Raw genomic sequence first — 19,589 nt, 5'->3', positions numbered from 1 at the left:
TCACTTGGCCATTTTCAGATAGCATGTGATCGCCTGTTTACGACGTCAGCATATTAGTTAATAATAAAAGTCTGTTCTTCTTTATGAGATTGATAGGGATAATATTGCGTAACTGACACATTAAATATCCTTTCATCAATGTTTTTGAGATGTGTTCCTTCCTTAAAATTTTTTGACAAACTTTCTTGTCTTTCTTTCTTTCTTCTTGTCTCTTGTACCATCACCTGAATGTACACCAAGCTGCCACTAACATTTGTTCAGCTTGTTTCTCTGATAACTTAAGATTCAGAAATCCAATCACTAAAATCCTTCATCCGATTAAAAGATATACTTAAAGATGACCAAAATCTAAGTTTATCATAAAAGTGTGGCTTAAAACTGAATAAGTCCATTTATTACAGTTTCTGACCGGCAACCACAATGCCGACGTATTATCTTGTATGCATATGCTCTTTGGGACACACCATTGTGGCAGACAACCACAGTGCCGATACATGGGCACAAGATGAAGAAGCTCAAAACAAGAGTTAATAGCAACAGCAAAATAAGCTGAAGATTTGGCAAATTTTTCATGGGCACAACCCACATACCCAGCTCTGCTGCTCATCCCACAAATGCATGTTCCTTACAAATGTGGTACCATTTAAAAGGGAAATAAACAGGCTTTCGAACAATATAAGATTTATTGCCAAGAAGCATTGTTACAACAAAGAAATAATCTACCAAACACAAATTTCCTTACTTTTTGTGCAAAGTTTATATAACATAAGTCTAGTGGTTTTTAGGCATTTTAAAGCAGAATAGTTATATATTATAATAATATAAAAATATATGATCTTGAGAGAGCCATGTACAGTATTGTATTTGCGTCACAGCCAGAGGATGTCCACATTAATCAATAATCACATAATTAGTCTTTCTGGGCATTTGGGCACTGTGACAGTTGGAAATTTGTCACACAAATAGGCACCTGACTACTCACAAATAGTGCAATTGTGAGTATTGTAATGGATCCAACAAGAACAGAAAAGTTTTCTTCTTCATCTACACCTGCTTCAGTCAATGTTAAACAGTTCATGTTAAAACAGTGAACATAAAGAGCCTTATAAATGTAAATTAGCCTCTCACCAAAGCTCATATTCAGGACCTTAAAGATTTATGACCTCACTAGGAGCCAGTGGGTTTGGGGCTGAGTGCTACACACAGGAGGATGTCCTGTATTGAGACGAAAGCTTGCTTTAAAACTAATTTTCATCTGCATTCCCTTGGCTGATCACTGGTAAAATATCATACAAATACAGAACACTACTAAACAAACAGGCAGTGGTGGAAGTATTCAGATTTTTTACTTAAGTAAAAGTACTGATACAGTAATGTAAAATACTCCATAACAAGTAAAAGTCTTGCATCAAAAGTCCAGCACATAAGTATTAGCAGCAAAATGTGTTAAAGTATTAAAGTAAAAGTACTAAATTTGTCCCTCTGACTGATATATATTATATATGACATCATTAGATTATTTGCAAAAATCACTATTTGGTGGGGCTGTTAACAACTCATAGACATCTGAAATGTAACCCCGACTACACACTGCTTTTTGTAAGACATCAAAAGCCAAAAAGGTTGAAAACCGCGGGGTTTATCTTTAATAATGTGTTGTATTTTCAAAGCTTGTCATATTATCCATTGTGTCAAATCTTCATCTGAAAAGTAACTAAAGCTGTCAAGTAATGTAGTGGAGTAGAAAGTACAATATTTCCCTCTGAACTGTAGTAGATGGAAGTTACAAAAAAAAAAATACTCAAGTAAATACAGTTATCTCAAAATTGTACTTAAGTACAGTACTTGAGTAAATGTACTTAGTTACTTTCCACCACAGCAAACAGGGCAGGAGACATAACACAAATTTACACAAAACAGTACATTGCACACACCATGTTAGCAAGAGGCGTATGTTAGCCAAATTTGTACCCAATGTGATGCAAAAAATCATGACAAATCTCATCATAAGCTAGCAAATCCAGAGGAGTAACACCTGCTCGGGATTCATTGCTGAGGCACATAACCACCTGTTAGATGGCAGTCAAATAACAGCAATTGTCAGTCAATTGACTGGCTGCGCCTTTCATGTTTTTGACGTGCTTTGTTCAACACTGAAACACTGCAAAGGAAAGATGTCAACATTAAGACCCAGAGATTTTCATTTGCTGTGGGTGGGTGGGTGTACATTTATCATTTATATGAAAAATGGTATAACCTGGTATAAAGTCTCTTGATTTAACAATTAGAAAAAAAAGTAAAAAAACATTGGAAACTGAAAACCATTTGAATATCACTGCACATTAAAGATATAAAGAAACATATGGTGTAAATACATGTATATTTTGCAGCGCTACTGTTGAAACCATAAAAAACACACTACCCCTGTTTTGATGCTCCCAAACCTAGGCACTCCAAGACATTTGGCCACTCAAAACAATTGAAAATGTGCACAGCTGATGCTTCCAGTGCATTTCTGTCTCAAGACAGAAGGTCACAAGATGCAATGGCTTATATGAAAAGTTGACATAATAGGCTCTGGAGCTGTCAGTCAGCAGGGAGCTGCAGCTATGTGCCTCTGATGCCTTTGCAGCAGACCTGAAGGAGGCAGAAGAATAAAGAGGAAACAGAAATTATATATATAAATATTTATATAAATATATATATATTTCATCCAGCCAGCTTTTTATGACATGCACTCCTTTAGTTTCCAAAGGCTAGGCGATAGATAGGTCTCTGGGGAGGTTAAGGAAAGGCATATATGTATGCTAGAAAGACAAAGAGCATCAAAGAGAAAAGGAGAGAAGACAGAGAAAGAGACGAAACATGACAGAGGCAGAGGAGCCATCGCAAGGTGTCTCAGAGCTGTCAATCATGATAGAAAACCGGATGGCTTGCTCTGAAGTGACCTGCAGAGTGAGAAGAGGAATGGAAATGAGAGGTTACTGCTTCCTGCAGCAAACAAATGCACTCTAAATCTTTCAAATGAAGTTATTGGATTGAAACAGATTTATGACAGTCATGGGGTTAGTGTAGTGTCAGATAAAACACAGGTAATGATGAGAAAGATGTTAGCCTGGAGACTAGAGATGAGGTCTCTGGAGATTGCAGGAGACAATACGGAGATGTGGAGAAAGCAGTAGTTTAGTTTGGCTATAAATAATTAAATGGTTTCAAATTATACTACAGTTAAATAGAATCGCATATGTATAATCTGCATATTTGAGTTCTTGTTGTATTAACTTAAAATGGTGTTTTGTTATCACTTACTGTAGTTTATAGCTGCACTAATAAATATTTTTATATTAACAATCAATCTATTGACTATGTGTAATGTGAAAGTCATAGTGACAAACCCAGACTCAAGTGCGCAGTTTCCCTCAGCACTGCAGAACTTTTTTATCTAGTTTAGGTAATTGTTTGTTTGAGTCTCATCACTCTTGACAACCTAATTTCCAGCAGCAGCAGCAGCAGGCAGATGTTTTCAGTGAAAAATCTCACATAAAGCCATTATACACTCGGCAACTGCCCAGCACCAAACGGCAGACATAGTTAGCATCTAGCTAGTGAGTAAGTGGCACATTTAGTGGCTTTCATTTTTCTCAGGAGTTGGTGGAGACCAAAACAAATGTTTTTCTGATGTTGTTGTTGTTGTTGTTGTTGTTGTGTGTCTGCTCAGGCAACCCAGACGTTTGTGAAATAGTCACAAAATGTAATCTATATTTGTGTACATGGACACAAACTTTCCATTTTTTTCGTGACACTCAGCACATCTTTCAAACTAATATATTTCAATCGGAATATCTTTTGTGCCTGTACCACTTTTTTGGGGGGGTTCTGTCAGTAGGGACTTGAGAGCACCGAATCTTTTTTTTTTTTTAAATGTATTATTTATTTATTTACTCAATATTTAGTCATGAGATTTTATCCTTGTTTTTATTTCTTTAACTGTCAATTCCCATGTTATGGTTTTCTTTTAATGATATCTTTAACATTTCTCAACACAAAAACACGAAAGTGTCCTTGATAACTCAACAATACGATAGGTTAATGTTATGGCCATTCGTTTTAATTATTTCTTTTTCTTCGATTCTGAGAAATCAAGTTTTTTAATCAGTTCTGGATAGCGGAAGGCTACATTATCCATGACCCTCAGCCACCGTTGCTAAGGAGATGAAGACAGTCTGCTTTTTTACCTACAAAACTTTTATTTACTATTATATCTACTTACTTACTTTTAATTACTGAATTTATTCCAAACTGATCAAGATTTTGTGTGTGCTCATGGAGTCCCCCCCTTCATACACAACAGAGATAGTGGTGTTTTGGATTCAGAGAGCTGTGATTGCAGCCAATCAGCAGAAATTTGAAATGGAACGAAGACCACCGTTGGCAGACAACCCAAAACAGTAGTAATAATTAAAACAGATGGCCGTAATGTTAACCTATCGTATTGCTGAGTTATCATGGACACTATAGTGTTTTTGTGTTGAGAAATATTAAAGATATCATTAAAAGAAAACCTTAACACGGTGACAGTGAGGAAAATACTTCCCAGCATCGGGTCCTCCCGTCTGCCCACCAGAATAATGTGGACTTAAAAAATCAAAATAAAAAACAAGAAATAAAAACAAGGATAAAATCTTGTGATTAAATGTTCAGTAATGTAGTGATTGTAATTTTAAAAAATGACGACAAATGAGAGGAAATAATACAGCTTTGTCCCAATTGACAAAAAAATCCAAAAAAGAGAGGCCATGAAAAGATATTGAAATATATTAGTGTGAAAGTCGTGCTGAGTCATGAAAAAAATTGATTTGTGTCCATATACAAATGTCATGATTATTTCATGAAGTGCCATGATTCTGGGTTGGCTGTTTGCATGTTCACTACAACAACTTCAAAAGTTGATTATATGTCAGTGCTGTGTTTTCAGCTTGTTTGCGTTGCCCCAAGTGAACAAAAAATTAAATCAGTGCAGCTTCTTCAGAGAGAAAAACTCTCAAAACGTACCCTGCTTTCCATGAATTTAGAATTACTTCAATATTCAATCGATATATGTTCAAAGTAATAAATAGTTTATAGCCCCAGTGTATACTACAGACCTATGTGCAGAGGTTTTTTGGATCACAGCCCCCAGAGTTTGGAGAATCTTTTATTAATCAACTTTCAGGCAAGTCTTGGACAGATAGCCATAATCTCCAATTATTTAGGCAGCTTTGTATGTGGAATTGGGTTTCACACTGCTCCAGTGATGAACAAAGAAGTGTAGCAATGTGCTCTGAAGAAGACTATTATTCAAAGATGTTCTCCAGTATTAGTTGTGTATGGCCTCCCTTGATTTTTTTCTCTTGCCATCCACGGACTCCTGGTCCATTACCTTGACCCCCTCCCACTCGACCCTGTGACTTGTTTTGGCCCTGTTGCCACACACAGCTCATTATTCGCTTCTAATAATTATTCAATTAAGTGGACCATTGATCTTTTATTCTTTGTGCTACATGTATATACCGTTCCCAGAGGTCATTAATGAACGTCAATGCTTAAATCTATATAAATTGTTAATGTGCCCTCTGTCATCCAAAATGAATATCAGAACTGGAAATGTACCCAGGCTTTTACAAAATATAAAGATTCACAACATTGTGTTTGTTTTGCTAATGCCCCAGAACAGATTTAAATTTGAGGGTTTTTTCCCTTTACAGCCAGAGCCTGAGCAGCTTGCCACATGCTGTATTGTTTACTGTTTGTCTGTGACTATGCACTCTTTTCATTTTTTAGATACTGTTTGGATATTACTGTATTTCCTGTCATATAATGCTGAGACTTCAGCTTAGTTCTTGGAGTACAGTAGGTTTGTAGCCTTTAAATTTTGCAGAGACGTATACACTGAATCAACAAGCTCTCCTTAAAACTGGATTGAGCAATGTTTCAACACTAGGGGGCAGATAGACTTCAAAACACACACTGCACTGACATACTGTAATGTTGACGTACAATATTAGTTGTTATGGTTAACTTAATTGCTCATCCAGCAGACACAGAGCAACATTATTATCCCACATCCCACTGGGTTTGTGTTTCCTGCCAAATGACACATTTCTAATAATCACATCACTCAACTTCTAGCTCTCATTTGCTTGATCAGCACTTGAGAAAAATATCTTACTTCAGTTTCAATGCGCAACCTTCTTTACCAGCCACTTGTTTACTTTGGAACTCTGCCATATTGCACTGGAGAGGTAAATGTCTGCCTGCATGAGCACTGCACGGCAACACCATGTAACTGTAACTGCCATGTAACTGTAACTGGGGATGCTATGTTATTTGCACATCATTGTTATGTCATTGCACTATATTTGCATTTGCTATGTCACATGCACAGTGATAAGAGAAAAAAATGGATATCTGGGCAAGATATAACCCAGACAGAAAAACATCAGTCTTGTCACATTTCACTCAACATGTAACCATATGGAAAGTTTGTGCCAAACTGAGGGCTGATGAAATATCACTATATTAATACCTGAGAAACAAGATCAGCTTTTATCACTCACACAAAATTGACTCAACACAACAACTCAGTGAATAGTAAAACAAGACCTGTATTTCAGTGTGTGTGTGTGCGCGCATTTAAGGAAACAATGCCAGCAGCTGTATAATGTCAGATGTTTGCCCAAAGCTACAGCTGTAACTGTAAAATTTGTTGGTAATAAATATTGAATCACAGCCAATGCAATTAATTTGGAGAAACTCTGCAGGTGCTGAAAAATGCCAACAATAGAACCATCTAGTTGTGGTAGAACTGTATGCTGCATGCAAAACTTTTTTTTAGTTTTTTTTTACTCCTTTAGAATCCCTTATTTGAAAATGTTTATGGTGAAAAATCCAACCAAATGGACAGTTTTTCATCTAACATGCATGGCATGTCATTGTATTAACAGCACACTGGTCAGCATGTTACTGTTCTTCAAGTCTTAACTGTCAATCACACATCAAAAGGGATTACCATGGTAGAGCAGTATTCCATATTTGGAAACTGTGATGAAACAGTTTGCAACGGTGAAGAACGAAGCCATTGAATAAGAGAATCAAGGCGATTTAAATAAAGTAAAGAAACAGCAAGGAAGCAAGTAATGGTTATTGGTGACGTTTCTAGGGGATGATATTGTGCTTCTCTGTGTCTCTCTCTCTCCCCCCCTCCCTCTTTCTCTCTCAACCCAACCAGTCAAGGCAGATGGCTGCCCACCTAGAGCCTGGATCTGCTTGACGTTTCTTCCAATTAAAGGGGAGTTTTTTCTTGGCGCTGTCATCAATCGCTTGTTCATGGGGGGGAATGTTGGGTCTTTGTAAAATAAAGAGTACGGTCTTGACCTGCTCTATGTGAAAAGTACCCTGAGATAACTTCTGTTGTGATTTGGCACCATATAAATAAATTGAGATTGAATTGAATTGGATCAGTGCTCTATCCTGGCGATGTAAAACTGTTCCTCTGTTCAAAACCCAAAGTTCAAATTAAAAACATAATAATCTATAATAAATACTTTGACTTTATAGAGGGCATTTTAATGTGACTTTTAAAAAAATCATGTCAATTCAAATATTGATCTGGGTGAGTGCCATCTGTTTTCACTCATATATCAGCCTGCAGGTCAACAATGCAAAATGCAGATGCAATTCAGGACAGATACCCTAGATAGAAAAGTAAATTCAATAATGTGACACTATCCAAAATGTTTATCAAACACACTTTCCTGTAAACTTGAAATGTAGCTGTGAAAAGTTATCAGTTTTGTTCTTCACATTTGTGTCAGATACAATAAAATTCAGTTATGATTAAACTATGCATAAAAACATCTCAAGCACAATCTACTTCTCCACTGTCTATGTAAATGCTCAGTGTTAACCCAACAGTCATAGCTTAACAAAAATGCACCTAAATGCACGGCATCCATCTCGGTTGCACAACTCTGTCATGCTGAATATTATAACGGACCAGCAAACCTGGAATAGGGTCAAGTACAAGTCCTAGTCGATTTCTGGGGCCAAAGGCAAATAATGAAGCTGGCTCACATAGACTGCCAATTTGCTTTCTTGATGGACACCTAAAGGCAACAGGATGCATAGGCAGTGCACACAGAGTGGGAGAGATGGAGGATCAAAAGGGGGTTAATTTTTGCCTCTTGCCCCCCCAAGAGGGTTAATCTGGCCCTGATTAAAATTTTTCTTTGGCTTGTAGAGCAGTGGATCATTGCATGCAGCTTTCTTCCACTAGAAACACAAGAACAAGGCTTCAGTGTGGGGATGGCCCTCATTAAAGTAAATCTATCTCACACAGGCTCAGCCCTCCAATGGACTCAATTGGTAATACTCTTCTCCAGTCACATGCCCACATTCACCCACTGACCTTTGCGTAAACCTAGCCAGCCAATCAGGACGTGCCTAGCCGGAAACGTGTGGAGCCGACACACTGTCCAACATCCTTTTCAGTGAACAGCAAGTTTGCCCATTGATCAGTTTTCACCATGGATAGAGTTGCCACTTTAAAATGCTTGTCATTTGTCATGTCCGGGCTTAACAGCAGGCACACACCGTCATGAGTTTTGCTTCAAGTGCCTCAGACGAGTCCACACAGAGAGAGGTGTTCAGTAGCTACCATCCTGTGCAGACTGCTGACAGCCGCCCAAGACACACATATATTATATGTGTTTTGACATGATGCTCTGCCACAAGAAGAGTGAGTCGGAGCTCATGATCAATGACACCATGTCCCCCGCTCCGGCCGACAACACAACGTCGCCACTTTTGGTCATCCCCACTGAGATGACGCCTTCATTGCAGATGAAGAAGATAACATCTCACCAGAACACATTTAACATCAGCATCCCATGGAGCCAGACTGGGACATCCTGCAAATGATGACCATCACAGCGGGCCATGTTGGGCTAACACTGCCCAGCCCCGCTTCCACCAAAGCCTGTGAGCTGTCTCTGTGAGGGTTTCTATAGACCGGCGTGGACGGCTCTTGTCTCGCCTCCCCTCCCAGACATCTGGCAGTGTGTGTAGGCGTCCTGACAGTAGCCATTTAAGACAAAAGCCCTGGTTGTAGGATTTTCTCAGGGTGTAGGGCCTCACGGAGGCTACTTTACCCAGTGTGCCCCCCCCTCAACACAGCCCTCACTGCCCACCTAGTTCCACAGTTGGCCAGCTGGTTAGCAAGCAGAAAGCTAATACCACCACTACCAGGAAGCACAAGGAGAAATGCACCTGATGTGCACTTAACACAGAGGGAAGGGAGTATGTGCGTGTCATGTTCTCCTTCATCGATCTTCACACAAGAGACGAGGGGGACTGAACATAATGACATGGCGACTGGCTTGGCCCTTTCTGTACAGCACCCCTCTCCCCCCATTGGGCCAAACTCCTGTTTATGGAGGGTTTTGCAGTGGAGAGGGCTGAAACAGGATATCACAGCTTCCTAACTGCCACTATGCAGCTGGTTGCTCGCCCCTTGATGCAACGGGACATTGAAACTGGATTATTCTCTGCAGTTTTGCCAGTTGTGTCCCTCCTCCAATCATGGGTGTCAAGGAGGAAAGTCTATCCTTTTGGGAGGAGATAGACTCCCTCTCAGCAGAGATCCAAGAAACAGGCTGTCTGTCATTCCCACTAAGGAAAGACAGGAGGGGTTTTACTCCGTGTACTTCCTGGTTCCCAAGAATACAGGAGATTTCAGACACATTGTGGATCTCTACACCCTAAACTGGTGCATCGCCCACAAAACATTTCGCATGCTAAACATCCAGTGGTTACTGGAGCTGGTCCAGCCTAGCGATTGGTTCACCACCATTGACCTGAAGGACGCATACTATCATGTTGAGGTGGCTTCAGAACACAGGAAGTTCCTGCGTTTCACCTTCCAGGTGATAGCCTGCGAGTACAACAGACTGCAGTCTGGCCCCCCGCCACAACAACAGGCAGAATATCTGGGGGTTATGCTCGACTCATGCAGATTATGGGCTGTTCTGTTGTAACTCACAGACAGCCCTGCTGCAAGCATTTCACAAATGGCAGCACAGTGCAACAGTGACGGCACTGACTGTCAGGCAGGCACAGGGGGTCATGGCAGCAGCCCACTTGGTGGTGCCACTGACAGAGATGCACATGCAACACCCTCAGATGTAGTTCGCCAGCCTTCACTTGGATGCCGAGAAGCACAAGCACCACTTGGTGACTGTTCCCCCCTCAGTGCAGGTAGACCTGTAATACTGGGGGTCCCCTCAGCACCTGTCTCAGGGATCACTGCTGGGACAAGTGATGAGATGCAATCTCTTACGAGGTGGAGAGGGACTTGCCTGGGAAGAGCAATAGGTGGAGGTTGGCCTCCAATGGAGATCCGACACATCAACTATCTTGAATGCCAGGCCAAGCCCTGGGCAATCTGGGGGGCTCTGTCCCAGGAGGCAGGAGCAATAGGCACACTGCCCATTTTGGGCCAGCCCCTCCAGGCTTGGCTCCTGAAAGGGACAGGCTGATGCGGGCTGGAACTTGTATGGGTTGCACAGACCATTCAGGCGCCGAGGGCGGGATCATCCCTGTCTGTTATGGGGTAAAGTGGTTGGGATTCCAATGCTGGTGCTAGGAAAAGAGATTAGATGCCCTGATGTGTGCAGTCAATTCTATTCCTTCCTCTCTTATTCTCTCCTCTCTATTCATGCCACTATTAAAGTGTATTCAGTAGCCATCTCTTCCTGTCACAAGGGTTATGGTGACAGACCAGTCTTTAGCCACCCTCTTGTGAAACATTTTTTCAAAGGGTCAGGAGACAACGTCCAGTGATGCGTGCCTCTGGTGCCCCAAAGGGGAACTACCGCTGGTGCTCGAGGCTCTGGTGAAGGGTCCTTAGGAGACTCTTGAGTGTTGAGGACATATGCATGGCAGTGTCGTGGTCTGCACCCTGGTTGTCATATGGTTCTATCTCTTGGACATGTCACAGTCTGTGCTCACTGGATAAACCCAAGACTTGTGAATAGGACCTGACCCCCCTCTGGGTATAATACACCTGCATTTTCCCCATGCTCTTTGATGAGCCAGGAAATGAGGGATGCAGAGGGTAGACCCCTGCAAGGTTAGGCCATGGCCTCACCCAGTAGAGATGTGCAGAGAGCCCAGTATTTGTATTTTTATCTATATTTGTTGAGGCAGCAAAATTATTTGTATTCGAATAAAAGTGGAAAGAGGCTTAAAAATCCTGTTTTTGTTTTTATTATGCTTTTAATTTTAGAATACAACAATTACAATAAGTGTTCATGAATGAACTACCTTACAAAGGTCCCCACACTGGGTCTTGAACTGGAGTCTCCCAGATCATAGACGACTCCGCTGACCACTGACTTAAAACTTTGCTCATTGCCTCATTGCAGACAGACCTCTACCTATTTATACACCCATAACACAGAGACAGCACAGCGTGTAACCTGTAGGCAAGAACTTCAAAGGCGATTCTTGCTTTGCACTTTTCAACTATTGCCTATTTTTTACAACCTAACTTTGTGGAAAGGAGAAGGGGAACAACAGGTTATGGAGAGTCCCTTGGGAGCACTTTGCGTGTGTCAGCAGCTCAGCTTTATCTCTGGAGAACACCCCCAATGATGTTGTCCAAATTAGGAAATGTGCGTCATGTAGCAGGTGGATGTGACTCCCCTCGTTGAGAGCTGCTGATAGAGGTAACAGTGATGCAGAGGACAGAGACTGAGATAGCGATGTAACCGACCTGCACGCTGGTATTTTTTTTTCTTCCCGAAAACAAATAATTTTTAAAATATTTGTATGAAGCAAATATTCGCAAACAAAACCCCACTATTTGTGCTTTGCCGAATATCATACTTGTAGTCGGGCACACCCCTATCATCCAGTTCAGTGGTATACAGGGGGTTGGGGCCCCTACTTCTCCACTGCGTTGGTCTAGACTATAAGAAGTAAGTGGGCTGTGGCAACTAACCTCTAGCCGGTCAGGATCAGCGTGGCTTGAATAGATGTTATGTCGGGCATTCATTCATCGGACTTCACCCACTGTACCCATAGATTCCAGTGGAGGGCAGAGACTGTGTGAGATAGAGCGAAGGCAAAGCCCTCCACCTATGGGCCCTGCCACTCCTACACCGCTTGCTGAAGATGTTGTGGGATATTAGACGGCATGTACGCTGCTTTATATATTGTGGGCTCCACACATATGGTAGGCATGTCCTGATTGGCGTTACATTTATGCAGTGTTGAGTGGGCAAGTACATGCGTGTGATTGGAGGAGAATATTACCCATAGCATCCAGTGGAGGGCTCTGCCTGTGCTAATAGAACTAACTTACAATATTGTACCCTCCGATTCTCCCTCAATTATGATCATTCATTTTTTACTGCAGACCATTAAATTGTTTTGCCATTTAAAGCAGTACACAGTCTCTATTGATGTCCATTAGTGTAAAAAGAAAGTAAATGGCAATTGTTACATCCTGACCTTTATCCTATTCATGGGCCAATGTACTCTATCAATAACACAAAGAGAACAGTGGGCAGTAATTATTGGCTTATCGGATGTAGTATACACAAGTCATTTAGCTTCTCTGTTTTGCTGCTCGCTTAACTAATGATTAAGGTTTGAAGGGACATGAAACATTGTCAAATAAACATGATTGCTGTCTTAAACTTGTCAAGTTGGGAACACTGTTCAGTGGATTTCTATTCTGCATGAGTAGTTGCATTAATATTCAGAGGACCAATTAATGAAAAATGTTTAAAAGCAAGCAGACTGTGATGATAATTGCAAGGACGTTTCTGTTTCTGCATTTAAAGCAATGACCTTATTAGGTGCGATGCAGATGGCAACTTTCCTGATTACATTGGGCTTTGGAAACACAGTGGACGCAACTCTAAAACAATATGCCGTACTTAAGACTCTACAACAAGATACTGGACTTAAGTTGCTAGCGGCAACTTAAGTACAGTATTAGTTGCCAACGGCAACTTAAGTACAGCATTGCAGGAAGGACCGCAACAGCTGTGAATGGACTTTTACTGTTTTATTTCCCCAATTTCAGACTTCTTGAAGTTGTGTATGTGTGTAACCCAAAACAGATGTATACAACTTCAGTAAACATTCCTGTGGATTGTAAAGTCAGACATATGTGGTGAAGTTCTTACTGGACACCCTCCAGTGGGCCAGTTCCCAGTTAACCAGTTTGTAGTTTCTACACCACACACTCAATATCTAAAATACTATAAATACTGTATGCATTTATATTTACTCCAAAATCCAGCATGCAGATGTTTCTCTGATGTCCACAGTCCATATATGAATGTAGGTGGTGAAGATGTGCCGGTGAGGTGACTGGAGAAGGCAGAGTGTGTGTGGCAGCCACCGCAGTGTCTCCAGTGCACTCTGTGCACCTGACAGCACAGTTGTGTTCACTGTATATGGAAACTAAAATCATACCTTTTGATATATGCACAGTATCAGAAGATATTATTAAAAATCTATTAGCAGTCTGTTCTGCAATTATCGTAAGTTATTGATTTCTACAACTGATTATGATAATTTCATCAGTTAGTTAATGTGGTTGAAGTGAAAAGAAATCAGTATATTCACACTAAGTATTGCAGAAAGGCAAGCCAGACTTTCCAGAATTTCAGCAGCTGCTATGCTGCTCCTCAACTGACCAACTCCTCTGTGCTCCAGGTGAGACAGAGCTGATGAAATGTTGAGCAGACTTTGATTTGAGATTTAGGTTGGCTTATATCTTTTCAAATTGAAAGGTGCTTATGAAATAGTTATGGCTCACTACAGGCACAAGTAACATTGCTGGCTTGAATGAAAGTGGATCTATAATTTATGTTTAATATGAAGTGAAATTAAATGTGTGAGAGGATTATTATACAATCTGGCTTCAATTCACCATCTCACCATCTATGTCACCAATTTCCCCTGTCTCCAAAATGTTCATATGGTCAGAGTTTATGTACAGGTACTCACATTGTCCCGTCAAGTTTGTTTTTATAGATCACAATTTTTGTGTGTGAAGTGGCATACACCCTTTTCAGGCCCTGTTTTGTGCATATGCAATGGTTATAAAAGATGGCACAAGTTTATATTGGAGACAGTGTAAAAATAGATAACTGATGCAGTCTTTGTATCGCTTTCAGCCCTTCTCAGTCAGAGGCATACAGTATTTGTCTGTAAGCGCAGTCACACCATGGCCATTGAGAATTCCCAATTCTAATTGGCTGGAAGGTTTGGGTTCACTTAAAGTAACCATAAATTATTACCGAATTCCTATAATGCAATTGGGTGTTAATAATAGAACTGAATAATAGAACTAATAGTTGCCCGGTCAGAACAATACAAATTTAATTTCCAAGGTGTTTTTCATATTTACATGAATCCCAAATCAGCCAATGGTAGAGGGGTTACAATGAATTCTGACTTTGAATGAGACTTTTACCATTACTTTCTCCCTAACTTTATGGTAAAATGACTTTAAATCTTATATGTAAATAAAGGAGGGCATGCCAAGTCGGAATCCTTTGGAATTTTCCAAAAATTTCTCAGGGAAAGGTTTTCATGACAGTTCAAACAAGATGACAAGAACAAGGGGAAATAAGCAGAGGAGATGGCAAGCCAACTTCTGCTAAGAAATCCATTGGAATTTTCAAAAAGCATACAGAGACCATTTTTAAATATTAGAACATCTTTGGTGACATCACATTTTCAACTACACATATTTCAAATTATGTGTAATTTATCGTTTTAGGTATATGTAATGTGAGAATTTATTGCTGCTGTGTATAATATGTCCTTTTTGTCTGCTCCCGGCATGGGTACTGTAAATGCATGAATAGATGCACAATGAAGTGCGCATCTATTAAAAGTCAGTGATTAGTTTCAATCGGTAATGTTAAAAACCAAAAACCAAGCCAGACATCTTGTTGTCATGTACAGACATGAATTTCAACAGCCACATTAAGACAATTACAAAGTCAGCCTACTATCACCTTAAGAAAATATCAAGGATAAAAAGGCTTATGTCTCAGCAGGATTTGGAAAAACTTGTCCATGCATTTATCTTCAATATACTCGACTTCTGTAACAGTGTCTTTACAGGTCTCCCTCAAAAGTTGATCAGACAGCTGCAGTTGACTGAGTTCTCACTAAGAACAAGAAAGTGGATCAAATCAGTCCAGTTCTCATGTCTTTACACTGGCTTCCTGTATGTCAAAGAATTGATTTTAAAATACTACTGTTGGTTCATAAAGCATTGAATGGTTTAGGGCCAAAATACATTTCTGATCTGCTGCTACATTATGAACCATCCAGACCTCTCACATTGTCTGGGACAGGTCTCTGTTCTCAGAGTCAAAACTAAACATGGAGAAGTAGCGTTCAGTTTTTATGCTCCACATATCTGGAACAATGTCCCAGAAAACTGCATGTCTGCCGCAACTCTCACTTCTTTTAAATCAAGGCTCAAGACTTTTCTGTTTGTCACTGCCTTTTATGAAATCAAATAACTGTAACTTTTATTCTTCTATTGTTTATTCTTATTCCATTTAAGCTTGTTTATTTTCTATACTCTTAACTCTTTAATGATTTAATTGTATTTAATTGTCCTTTTATGGTGTGTTTCATTTGCTCTTTATCTTAATGCTTTTAATGTTTTATATAAGGGACCTTGAATTGCCTTGTTCCTGAAATCTTTATAAACAAACTTGCCTTGCCTCATTTTACCGCAGTCTCTTTAACTAAATGTTGCCTGGCAATAGAAAATGGTAGGTATTCTGACACCCCCAAACTATATATTATGACATTTACAGCAAATAATTGGCATCAAAATTAGGAATCATATTTTTAATCTGATTACATATGGCATTTTGTTGGTTAATGGGCACGGTATAATCCGGATAAATACCCTGCAAGTTGGTATTATCCATGATTGTATTGGTTTTTGCGGAGATGTAAACCTTAGCATTACAATCATGGAATGCTAAGGTACAGACATACCTTTTGTGGTGATGATGATGCTGACTGCCTGCTCTCACCCACATTTAGGATACATACAGTAAATTGTAGCCCTTTGTGTTGGCTTCTAAATCGGTTCCAATACCTACAGAGAGATATTAGCTTGCAGCATGAATGATAGCACTGAGTCTGAGGTCTGGAAGCTGAAAAGCAGTTCAGCAGCAGTACTGGTCTGACCTTGCCTCGAGGAAGCCAGTGAAAGCCAAGAGTTTGTCAGCTGGAGAGATCCTCATCCAAAGAGACAAGGAGATGATTCAAACCCTCTGCTTCATTTAATGCAGGGGTGACCACCGACATGCTCCCTCAGTTTGACCCTCCTCTCTCTGCCACTCAGGAGGAGCAGGCCACTGTCACTAACATCACCCATCCCCAGCAAATTAAACTAATGTGAGTCACTACTACTGATTAACTGATTTTGGAGCTTTAATTAAAGTTCTGTTCCTTATTGACAGCAGTTGTTCTCATGCCGATAATCAGTTAACGCAAGTAAATCTAAATGGCCTTTGCACACGAGCAATACAATATTGACAGAATGAATGACGAAATTGACACTGACAGAGGAATTAGAAAATTAATGTTCTACCCAAGATTTTCAATCCCGGCTCTCCTACAGCCATTAGTAAAAGGGGGTTTCCATTGACATGTAGATTGACATTGACTAGAGGAAGTGTTCACTCAGCAGCGACAGTAATAAATGTGAGCTCACTGAAGCACAGTGTTATTCAGCTCCACTGCCTGGTTGTTTTATAAAAGGCATCTGTTTTTATTTATGCTCAGACATTATAGAGATTTAAAACAGGATGAAGAGGGTGCTTAAAAATCCAAACCATCATCTCCATAATCTCCAGCTCAGTAGGCTCCGCTGGAGTGAGAGAATGAAAATTACAGCCTGTCAGGCATCAATGACATAGAGAAATGGGAAAATGGTGGACTTTTAACAGCCAGCCTTTCCTCTTACATACCCACAAAAAAACATTATTGCTGGTCCATTTAACAGTGTGTCAGGCAAGGTCACTCCCCCTTAGTTAAGTCTGGTGGGAAATTGAACCTACATTTTCTTAACTGAAGATGAAACAGTGCAATTATTGAGATGAAAGCTTAATTGAGCTGAGATTCAATAATGCAAGCGTACTATGGGCAGGTGTGCGTGCACCGAGGCTATATAGAGAATAACATCCTTTGTAATTCAGGTTTATTAGCATGGTTTGAATTTGTACTTTAAGGAGCTACTTACTTCTGCCCCACAGAAAGGAGGGCACTTGAGCATAGTCTTAATATGCAGATTCTAAAGACCTACATGCATTAAATAACTTTACTAAATAAACTAAACTAAAATAAAGTTAGGATCACAACTTCATTCCCTCCACTAAGGTTAGGGCCATCCTGGCTGAACACTGGCATAGCATGGAGTTGTGATAGTGCCACACTGCATGATTTCATTTCTGCTGTTTGCTCAGTTTATCTTCTAATTGTTTTTTCCCCAACTCATTTGGGAAAAGTTGGAAAATCAATTAGTCAGCTGTTACCACAGGAAGCTCATCTTACTGATGATATCACTATGATCCAATGGTCCCTATAGGTGCTGCTTTCTTTAGAACCAGAACTATTTGTGGAGGGTTCATATGGGTGCCTTAGTACTTTTCTAGGGGTTCACCCAAGGAGGACAATAAACAATAGTCTTGGCCAAATCCACAAAGAATGGATTGCGCCCGCTAATAGCTCCGTGAATTGCATAACATTTGCACCCACAATCTGCCCCATTTTAAAGTCCTATTCACAAAAGATTTTTCCCTAATGATATGCCAGTGCAAACATGCCCATAAAGTTTTGCAGGGGAGTGCAATTTGCCTTTATTTTGCGTCTGATTGAGTGAGCGGAGCAGTTTCCAGTGTTTCAGGGTTTTCTCCATATTTCAGCACAGAGAATGGTCCATAATGAAAACTGCAGAGATCACAAAAACCTCAAATTGTGTGTCTTTAATTAGCAGAGGTATACACACGCAGAGCTCTCCACAATCACAAATCAATTTTCATGCATTTTGCTTATTACTTCTCTAGTATTTTGCATCTATAACATGTTCTACCTAAATGTCAAATGTCAAAATACAGCTATTACTGTGACTCAGGCAGGTCTGAAATGTGTTAGATTAATGTCTGAATCTTACAATAATGTTCAGGTGTCACTGACTATATCTGGGATTTTGCAGAAACATCAGTACTGATGTTTTGGCTATGCTCCGTCAGCACTGTTATTTTTATGTTTAAATCCAACATAAGCTCCACTCACCCCCCACGCCATTTGCAGGGGGTTTAGCAGCTGCTAAACCTGTAAAAATGAGACCAGATCAATTCACTGCTGTTTACGTTTACACTTAAAGGTGCAGTGTGTAGAATTTAGTGGCATCTAGCGGAATGGACTTGTCAGAAATAGAATATAATATTCATAAGTATGTTTTAAGTAGTGTATAATCGCCTGAAAATAAGAATCGTTGTGTTTTCGTTACCTTAGAATAAGCCCTTTATATCTGCATAGGGATCGGGTCCCCTTCCACGGAGGCCGCCATGTTGCACCGCCATGTTTCTACAGTAGCCTAGAACGGACAATCCAAACACAGGCTCTAGAGAGGGCCTTTCACGTTTTTCGCAAGTTTCATGGCCCACGTAGGTTCTCCTACATGCTTGGAAGGGGAGGGTGAGGGTAGGAGTATTCATTTGGTTGCAATCTGCAACCTCACTGCTAGATGCCACTTAATCTTACACACTGGTCCTTTAACAACCATCAAAAATATTCATTACATTCAAAAGTGGCATTATATTTAACAATGACTTATATGTAGTAAACAATCTATGGTCATAGTGAAAAACTGCTAGTAAGTCACTTTTGACAATTAAAGCTGAAGATATCAGATATCCTCTAAATTGATCCTGTTGACTGCTTTCAGTCTCCCCTTTGGCTGCTGAGCTAATGTTAGCTAATGCTAATGTTAATTTCACAGAGTGATGGGACAAGCTGCTGCTTAGCTCTGAATGCACCGGAGGTCCTGATCAAGGTAATGAGTTTAAAATACTGATGTAATGTTTTTAAAAGTATAACTGAGTGATACCAGGTATTGTTTACTGTCTATAGCTGCCAGTTAGTACAGCCTACCTTGCAAGAGTGTATGGTGCTGGAAAATGATGAACTAACACTAGATCTTTTATCAACTGACAGACTCACCACTTGTTTGGTGTGCTTAAATGAAAAAATCCACTAGTTAAATGTTCAAATATCAAAAATATACAGAGTGGTGATCATCTCATGCTGAGCATGTGTATCAGTTATTGAAGTCATGGAATTGATATTAAGTCACAGAGCTAATATTACATGACTACTGCTGATAAAATCCAAATATCAGAGGTCTTTGATTTGAACATTGATTCTGCCCTTGATGTTATGGAACAATGAGGCGCAGGGAGGTAACAGATACGGGACATTTTATGTTT

The sequence above is a fragment of the Thunnus thynnus genome, chromosome 8 (assembly GCF_963924715.1).
Source record: "Thunnus thynnus chromosome 8, fThuThy2.1, whole genome shotgun sequence".
Taxonomy (NCBI): Eukaryota; Metazoa; Chordata; class Actinopteri; order Scombriformes; family Scombridae; genus Thunnus; species Thunnus thynnus.
This window is presented reverse-complemented; position numbering follows the sequence as displayed.